The 9,913-nt window shown below is 41.1% G+C and overlaps 1 protein-coding gene across 5 annotated transcripts in view; it reads left to right on the top strand.

The window, feature by feature from the left end:
- Positions 1-166: 166 nt before the first annotated feature.
- The window catches only part of ZC3H7B (zinc finger CCCH-type containing 7B), a 52,842-nt gene continuing 43,095 nt past the window's right edge, over positions 167-9,913 (top strand). For 2 of the 5 annotated variants that reach the window (XM_081928652.1, XM_081928649.1), the window contains exon 1: positions 4,796-5,004. The gene's annotated coding sequence lies outside the window, so the exon portion shown is untranslated. Of the gene's footprint in view, positions 222-4,794; positions 5,005-5,945; positions 5,967-9,913 lie in introns of those variants that run through there. The other 3 variants (XM_081928650.1, XR_014172508.1, XM_081928651.1) reach the window with 3 other exon arrangements.

The raw sequence follows: 9,913 nt of genomic DNA, 5'->3' as shown, positions 1-9,913 counted from the left end.
GCCCAGGCAATTGTTAGTGCGAGAGCCGAAACGGAGGGGAGAGGTCACAATTTCGCGTCGCACGACGCGGCTCCCCCCCCTTTGCCGCAAAGTATCCTGGGAGCTGTAGTTTTTTTTAGTAGAAGTGTCCTCGAGCTCCCCCTTTAAAAAACAAAACTTTGCGGTGGAGTGAAAGAGGCTGAGTTCCCTACTATTTTGTTGCTTGGAGCGGCGGGTCAGACGTGTGTAACGGGTTTGGATACGATTATATGGTTTTGTTTTGTTTTTAGTACGACTGCTACCTATTTTCTTGAAGAGTTCCTGTGCCTTTAAGAACTACCTTTAAGAAACTCTTTTATGAGAAAAAAATTACAACGTTTGGAGTCTTTTAGTTTAGAAAAAGGTGAGGGGGAGGAAAGAATTTGTTCCGAAAATCCTCTGGTATAGTAGACACCCCCCCCCAAGTGTCCCTATTTGCCAGGGACGTTCCCGATTTAGAGAAGCCATCCTGATTTCTGATTTGATCCTGGAATGTCCCACTTTCCCTTAGGATGTCCCTATTTTCATTGGAGAAATGTTGGAGGGTTTTGAGTTATCCAACCTCTGAGCCACCTGAAGGCATCCTGTATAAAGGTTTTTAATGTTTTATGATGTTTTATACATGTTGGAAGCTGCCCAGAATGGCTGGGGCAGCCCAGTAAGACATGTAAAAGTAAAATTATCATTATGGAATGGGACGTCCCAATTTTCATTGGAGAAGTGTTGGAGGGTATAGTTTAGACTTTTACAAAGCGACATTATTGCTTCAGTGTTGTTGTGAACTAGGCCCAATCTGAACTATACATTTAAAGCAGTATCATATCACTTTAAACAGTCATGGTGTTGCAGCGTTTTCCCCAGTCAATAAAGACAGACACAGGTTCTCCGAGGAAGGTCAGAATTTATTTGGTCCGCCTGCAGAGAGAAGACAGAGCAGAGGCCAACATCTGCACTTCCTGAGTGAATGGCTTACCTAAAAGAATCCAGGGAAATGTAGTTTATGAAGGGTGCTGAGAGTTTGTAGCAGCTACAGTTTCCAGAGTGGTTTAACAATCAATCCCTCTTTGGAGGGAACTCTGAGAACTGTAGCTTGGGGGGGGGGGCAGTAGGGGTCCGTAACAACTTTCTCAACACCCTTAAAAACTGCAGCTTCCAGGATTATTTGGAGGAAGCCATAACTGTTTAAAGTGGTGTGATACTGCTTTAAATGTATTGCGCAGATAGAGCCTTGCTTTTTTGCATATGTTTACTCAACAATTTACAGCATCAAAATAAGGTTATATAATGGGGCTGTGGAGTCTTGCACCTACATTTCCCAACAGACTCTAATGTGATCTGCATCACTGACCTAGTGAGGTGGGTTGGTTTGCTATGAAAAAGAGGTAGAAACTGACCACAGTGCAGCTTGGTAGCAGATCTGTGTGGCACCAGTGGGGAGAAGTGGAGCAGAAAAACACTTAAATGAGCATAATCAAATAGGATACAAATCTGTGTCCACTTTCCCTCTTTATGATGTTTTAATAGCCACACTAGACAAACTGCTGTGGCAAATGCTACATGTGCCAAGCCTGCAATATTCTGCTATATCCAAAATACAGATAGGTACCACATATGCAGCCCACCAGTGTTAATAGGACTTTCCATATTTAATTTGTCACAGTTTATTGCCTTATTAAAATAATTTATTGGTTGCCTTTCAATCACTCCAGATACCCTAGAGTGAGACATAAATAAAACTAAGCAGAGCAAACTCAACAGCCCACAAAACTGGGGGGAAGCCCATCATCAGCAAGAAAAAGTATTGCTTGTTGATTTTCCTTCTGATTTGGGGGATAACAACATCCCCAGTTATTATGTTGACTAGCTTCACGCGTTCTTGTTTTTCATGAATTTACCTCTTTTTCCTCTCTCAATTTCAGTGTTGACTATCTCTGTGGTCAACTCTGTGAAGGACAGGATAAAAAATTTTCCCATTAAAATTGATAAATATATGTTTAATTTGACACCTTCCTCATCAGTTACTGGACTGGTTAAACATTTATTCTCTAACCATTTTTAAGTATCCATTATTTTATACTCACTCCTAAAATTGGTTATCTCTACTCATTGGGACACTATCAAAAGTTTGACTTCTATTTATATACTCTGATTTTTTTATCTATCTATCTATCATCATCATCATCATCTATCTATCACTGCAAGTAATCACCTTTTACAGGTGACTTAGTTATTAGATTACTCTGATAATTCTTTATTCATACACATTTATAGATGGATACAGTAGTTTACAGTACAGTCCTATACATGACTACTCAAGTAAGCGGGTCTAGAACTGTAGCCTTAGTCTGGTACTGTCTGTTGATAAATTGCCTGGAATATTCTTTACTGAAATGCCAGTTGTTGGTTGGACAAGCACCTGATCCCTTGCATGAGTAGTGCAAAGGCATGTATAGGAGTTGGACAAAGAGAGAGGGAAGACTGTACTATGCACAGCTAGAAAGGAGGGAAGGATCAAAAGAAGAAAAGGACAATGGATAGAGTGGCCAACAAAGTGTAAAAAAATGGATTACTGCAATGGAATGAAGTTAAAAGGATGGATGGGCTGAAGGAAAGGAAAATGATAAGCACCTTGGCCTAGTGCTGTGATTCCTGGCCCCTCAACTTGCTATATAAGCAAGTACACAAGTCCTCCTACCTGCATGGCTGGTTTATTACCAAGCCACGAAAGCCCCTCCTGATCAAAGGGAGCAATTATGGAAATTAGGGAGAGAAATGATTATTGATTGTTGTCATTATTAATATATTAATTAATAATGGGAGTAGCGGGAAAGGGAATGAGAGAAGCTACAGAAGGAGGAAGGAAACAATATCAAAGGAGCAGGAAGAGGAGGGGTTAAAGAATCTGGAAATTTGGGGCAATGATACAAATTAAGTATGAAAGGAGAAGGGCAGAAGAAATGACAGTTTACTAAAAATATTTTCAGACAAGTGAAACCTCATTTATCAACAGCACCCCATACTATTTTGTGGTATGTGCACCCCAAAATTTTTAGCCCTGTTAAGTTGGCCCTGGGGATAGGAAGTCTGACAATCCCTGATTTTTTTTTTTGTAACATGATGTCAACACTTGGCTCTTACAAGCATCTTGGCAGCTGTGATCTGTATCAGCAGAAGATTCTGAACTGTCTTTAAAGAGAGCCTTATATGTAGTGTATTATAGCAGTCTAGTTTGGATATAACCGGGGCTTTCTCCAGATGACAAATCAGCATGCAACAAAGTACAGTAAAAGGCACTTCTAGCTACTAACAGCACCTGTGCCGTAGAACAAAGTCCTTTAATACCAGTAGAGGATGCTCTATTAGCATGAATGGGGTCCAACCTCAGCTGTCCATCAGCTAACCCCACTCACCTGCCAACCTCCTTCTTCTTCTCCTCCTCCTCCTCCTCCTCCTTCTTCTTTGGTTAAATAATTTTTACACCTGCCAACCTTCTTAATCACAACCAGAGCAGGAGGTGGCCATGGCTGTCAGCTTCCTCCTCCTTAGTCTCAGTCCCATCCTTTAAGAACTCAGCAGGAAGGAGGACAAAATTAGAATTAGTTGGCTTTGCTTCTCATTGGCTGTTGCACCACCTACTGTTAGCTCCCTGCCTTTTGCTCTACCATTCCCAAGTGGGCACCAGCCACTACTGCTTAACACAATTCTGGTTCTGCCCCTCTAGAAAGGATCAGAGCTGCAATGAGACTGAGCCTCAAAGGCCCAGTCCCTATGGTGGATGGTCCTGAAAGCTGCTGGTCTCTGCATCTCCATCCCCCACCATGGCATGAAAGGTGGACTTAATTGTTATATCCTCTGAATTTGATTCAAACTAATCCCACAGCCTTGGACATTGGGAATAGCATATTAGCATATTGCTTGCTGTTGTTGTTTAGTCGTATAGTTGTGTCCGACTCTTCATGACCCCATGGACCAGAGCACGCCAGGCACTCCTGTCTTCCACTGCCTCCCACATATTGCTTATCTATAACTAATAGCCAATGGGGCTATTTTGCTGTATTTTGTAATAATAAAAAATTGCATTGTTTTTGCCTCTCAATTACCTAGTACCTGTTTAATCAAGGGAATCTGAACACTTTCAACAGATTAACAGAATAATAATTAGGGAGAGAAATAAGGGGGAAATGCACAGGTAGATTAAGCATTTAACTGTGTATTTGCAAATATAATAATAATAATAATAATAATAATAATAATAATAATAATAATAATAATAAATATTTTGTTGGTTTATTTCCTTCACTCATTTATTGTTACAGTGGTACCTCGGGTTACATAGACTTCAGGTTACAGATGCTTCAGGTTACAGACTCCGCTAACTCAGAAATAGTACCTCGGGTTAAGAACTTTGCTTCAGGATGAGAACAGAAATCATGCTCCGGCGGCGCGGCAACAGCAGGAGCTCCCATTAGCTAAAGTGGAGCTTCAGGTTAAGAACAGACCTCCGGAATGAATTAAGCACTTAACCTGAGGTACCACTGTATACATCCTTGCTCAGATGTTTATCATCATAGATTGCAATGCAGTTATAACCATATCTACTCAGAAGGAAGCCGTATGGAATTCAACGGGGTTTATTCTCAGGTAAATGAGATTAGGATTGCAGCCTAAATCGCCGCTAGGAAGGCTGGTGTTATGTGTTTGGTGTCGATGAAACAGTGGACTGTAGGACCTGGAGGGATCCCAAGGAAGCATTTTGCCTTGCTGGTGAGACTGAGCTGGAGAGACCTGGAAATGAAAGTAAAAAAGACCAAGAGGCACATGGAGGGAGCTGTATCGGCAGCAGCTCTAGGAACAGAATGTTGCCTTCTGTAATTAAATAGCAATTACTAGTATTATTACTAACCGTAATAATGCTCTAATAATATCTCTAGTAATATCATAGCATTTATCAAGGCGGGGTATAGGGGGAATCCCCAAGCAGAGGAGGTGAGTTGGTTATTTTGTTGTTTTTCTGTGAAGGAAGGAAGCTAGGAAGGAGGAGGGTGGCTGGGTTGGGGGTATGAAGGAGCGAAGATGGGCCAAAATAACCCTGAAGCAAAACTGCTCAGCTTTGCAGATGAGTAACGGAAATATTTCTCACTGCATATGTTGCTTAATCCCAACCAGAATTAAACAGGACGCGAAAGTCACACTACTACCGTCTCTCCGGGTCGAATTCTTAAAAAGATAAATGTCTTCTTCCTCCCTGTGCTCCTTCTTTTGAGGTTGGGAAGTTTTTTGGGGAGGAACTAGCGGGAGCTCGGAACTGAATGGCGATCCCAGAAACCTTTTGACTTCTCTCACGGTTTCATTTCGGGTCTGCGCTTCTAGAATTTTTATTTCATTTTACTGTATTTTATTGCTTTCTTGCTCAAAAGCACTGACACAGTGAAGAGAATCTTTGCAGAAACGCTCATCTTGGACGAGGGGGAGTTGAGTAAAAAAAAAAAAAAGGTTTGGCTGTTGCCTCATCTGGCATTTTATAATCTATGACTTGTAAAAGTTACGTTGCTTAGCAGAACGGAAATGTTTCATTTAAAATCATTTTTGGGCGGGTTTTTTTTTAGTCTGGAACCAGCCGTGACAGTTTGTTGTGAGCTTAGCAGCACCAAGTTGTATGTCGTGGCTTCCGAAGGCAGAAGGCAGGCGGCTCCTTCCTTGTCTGTTTCCGCGTTCGAGGCACAGCTAACGCCGGTTACTTTTGCTAACCGAGGCCGGGGATTTGGAGGCCTTGGGTTGGTGGGAATGGGGTCAATTCTAGAGGAGTTAAACCAGGAAAATGTGCATGTGTGTTTTAGGGCTGTTAATGGGGGTTGGGAGTGCAATGAAAAGGAGGACCGTATTTGAAGGAGCAGAGCAATAGAGGCAAACCAGCAAGACGGAAGATGCCGCCAATGCGCATAAACAGGGTACAATCCACGTCGAAAAGGCTTACGAATGTCTGTTATACGCCTGTTGCATTATAGTATGATAGCTAACCAAAATATGTTGAAAACTGGGAGAATGAACACTAGGGGAATGGGAAACGTGTTGAAACCGTTGCTGAAAAAGAGAATCTGTTCCCTCCCTCCCTCCTTTTCCCTGCATATTGCAGAGGTCTTTACGGTGCATGTAAATATTTGGGGAGACAAGCGCTAGGGAGATGTGTGCTATAAAAGTAATCTTACATTTGGGTTTGCAGCTCAATGCTATCCTGTTAATGTGCGATATTGAGGGCTGCAACTAAGCCTCACAGTTTTCTTTATGCAAAGCAAAACATCACCATTTGCATGAATGCAACGAACCTGTTGTGATTCTGCCAAGCCATTTGTACATTTTCTCGGTAGAGTCTCCTTATCGCATAATCGGTGAAACGTTCCAAACATATGGGATTATAAAAGCTTTGTATTACTGACTCCTAAGGTTCAGGGTTGGAGAGGAGTCTAGAAAACATGAGATTTGAAACCATGATAATAAATGTGTCCCTTTTCATTTGTTTTGTTTCTCATTTTAAGCTTTTAGTGCATGTTACAGCAGTTTTAAGCTTTTACTCTGCAGTATACCATCTCATAGCAGTTTGTAGATCCCGTTTAAAATACAAAAACAACCCAAAGTTTAAACAGTAAAAACAATGAAAACCAACAATAATACAGAACTGGAAATAAAAGAAAAGAAATCTAAAGAACAGTATACACAGCAGCAAAAAAACAAAACAAAAACAAAAACAATTTAAAACCAACTAGAGGAATAATTAGGTTGATCTTAAAACCCCATAAAATGACTATCCGTTGTACACAGGAACATAGGAAGCTGCCTCACACTTAGACCATTGGCAAAATCATTCTGTACCATCTAGTTTAAACTGTAGGCATGTCATGAGCAGCTATTGGCTAGTGCCTGTAACATCATATTAAAAGTGAAACATTTGTTTCCTGCTCCCTATTATGTTACCCCATTTGAGAACTTTAAAAAAGCCTAAGAAGCAAAATACTACCAGGTGCGCTACTCCAGCAGAAGTACTCAATATGATTTTAAATATTTGTGCAAAAAATAAAAACCAACCTCAGACTTCTTCCCACCCCTCACAGCAGTGTTGTTGTGTTGCTTTTCCCCCCCTTTCTAAAAATTAAGGCAGTCTAAAGGGATTGACAGACAAATAATGGTATAACCAACCGATATTAATGCAATGTTTACAAAATATATTCTATAGTTAAACAATCCCATGATGTTTTAAATTTAACAATAAATTGTTACTCCTTTGAGAAGGACCTTTACAAAAATGCATTTCCAGACAAGGACATCAGCATATTTAGATGACAGTTCTGTGGTGCGTATGTGGGCAAAGTTATATGTAAGATGCATTAACTTTTGTATCACCTGCCATATAAGAATCCCAAATACAGTTTGTTTATTTGGAAATTTGTGTAGAGTTATGACTTCCGATAGGATTATGTATTTGCTGGCTGATTTTATTAATAAATAATAGTAAACCTATGAATAATCTCTTACATTATCACAAACACAGCTTTAAAAAGTTTTGAAAACAGTAATAACCTTTCACAAACACACACACAGGTTTAAAAACAGTACAAAATGAACAGAGACCTTTTCACCCAGCTGGAAAAGCTTATTGAAATAACAAAATCTTCAATTGTTTCTGGAGAGTACAGATTGTAAATGCCTGTCGTATCTAAACTGGAATGCTGTTCCACAAAAAAGGGGTAGCCACATTGAAAGTCCTGCTCCAAGTCACTTTGGAACAAGTTTCTGCTATTTTGGGCACTTGAAGGAGAAACACTCTTGCAGAACACAGAGACCCACTGTATGTATAAGGGATAAAGCGGTCACTTAAGCAACCTAGTCCGAAGTTGTATGTGTTAGTACCGAAACCTTGAATTTGGCCCAGTAGTAGATTGGCAGCCCATGCAAATCCTGCAAATAAAGTGCTATATGCTGCTGGTGGTTTAGCTCCACAAGCAACCTAGACACTGCATTGTACATTAGCTGCAGTCTCAGGGCCAACTTCAAGGGTAGCCCCATATAGAGCGCATTACACTAATCCAACCTTGAAGTACCAATGCATGGACAGTCGAGGTTAGGCTCTCATCATAGACACCTGCATCTCTAGGGATAGAGCTATATCTAGCAGCACTCCACACTTTGCTGATGCTCTTTCAGGGAGTGTTTGGCCTCATCCTGGATCGGGTCACATTCTCACTGAACCTAGGAACCCAACCCCCACCCCCTACACACACTGTCTTGCCTGGATTCAGACTCTGTTTATTAGCCCTCATCCAGCCCACCACTGCTTCCAGACACTGGTCCATGGCCTGCTCAGCCATTTCAAATTCAGATATTACAGATAAAACGTTTTGGGTATCATCAGAGTACTGATGACTCTTCATCTTCTAATGGCTGCTCCCAGTAGCTTCATATATATGTTAAATAGTATTAGAGACACTATAATGCCCTGTAGCAGCCCATAACTCAAGAGCCAGGTGGGCTGGGAATCACAAATTCAGTGTTAACTTCTGGATGTATCCTTGGAGATAAGCCCAGAGTCACTGCAGAACAGTGCACCAATATCCATCTCCCATAGATGGTCCAAGAGGATTTCATGGCCAATGATACTGAATCAGGAGTTTAAGCAGGAGCAGCAGGGTCACAATCCTCCTGTCCCTCCCCTGATAGAGGTAATCTATCAGAGTGACCGTGGCCAATTGAGTCCCGAACCCAGATCCGAACTCAGTTTGGAATGTATCTAAACAGTTTCCTCCTAGAATGCCTGTGGGTGCACTGCCACAATTCTCATGAGTACCTTGTGACTGTGATGTATTTGTAGGCCCCATTCCCTCATGCAAAGGAGTGTTCACTGCACCCTGGACCCACCCAGTCACGCCCACCCCGCAGCTAGCTTTAATCAGTTTTGAAAAGCAATGGTCGAGACAGCACTGGAGGCATAGTCACAAATAACTTGTCAAAGTCCTCAGGCTTCCAGAACTGATCCCACAAAGTAAGGCTTGACGGAGCATTGCAAACTTCACTCAGAGCTTAGTCTTAATTTGTGTTGTACGTTATGGGATGTGCTGAATCTCACTTGGACCTTTACCCCTGTGTTGAACTTTCTCCTTTTTGCAATGACATTTTGGTTTCAGCAGATAAAAATACCCGGTTTCCAGCAATTTGGAATACTAATTCTGCTGCAGATTCAGCACATCTTGTGTTGCACCTGACCAACTGAAAAATACTTTTAAGTTTGCCTAGCACAGCTAAAGATAGCTGAGAACAAATTTTCCTGTTTTGTATTTTTAATATGAAATGTCAGAACAGCGCACTGAATCATGACATAATTTTTGTGTTCTGAATTTTTCTCCTGAACTGAGTTGGTTGCTTGGTTTCATCTTCATCTTTCATGTTCCTAGTTGTACCACCATAAATAATTCACAGCCTTCATTTTGGTTTGCATCTTCAAAATAGGAAAAACCTAGTGTAGCTAGATGGGTCTTAGAATCTGTGTTGCCATGAATTGTGTAGAGTAACATCTCTATGCATAAGATGGCAGTTTCTATGGTATCCTGGAAATCAAAGCAGCCTGCCTTTCAAGTTTGCATTCTAAAAAGTGGGCACTTGGGGATGTATGAAAATGGAATGTTGAAAAGGTAATGCATACATCTACCTGGAAGAAAATGTGTCAACAGAAAGCAGGATTTTGTTCATCTGTACAGACCCCAGTCCATTGATGTTCATTGAGGCTGGAATGGTAGCAGATCAGCTGAGGCCATTTTGGGGCAGTGTGGATCAAGCAGACTTTATCCTTGCTTTAAAAAAGGGGGGTGGCTACTGTAATATGCACTTACATGTAGTTATGTTTAATAAC

This window comes from Podarcis melisellensis (assembly GCF_964234715.1).
Source record: "Podarcis melisellensis genome assembly, chromosome: 10".
Taxonomy (NCBI): Eukaryota; Metazoa; Chordata; class Lepidosauria; order Squamata; family Lacertidae; genus Podarcis; species Podarcis melisellensis.
The sequence above is the reverse complement of the archived record's forward strand: the minus strand, read 5'-3'. Positions and strand labels throughout refer to the sequence as shown.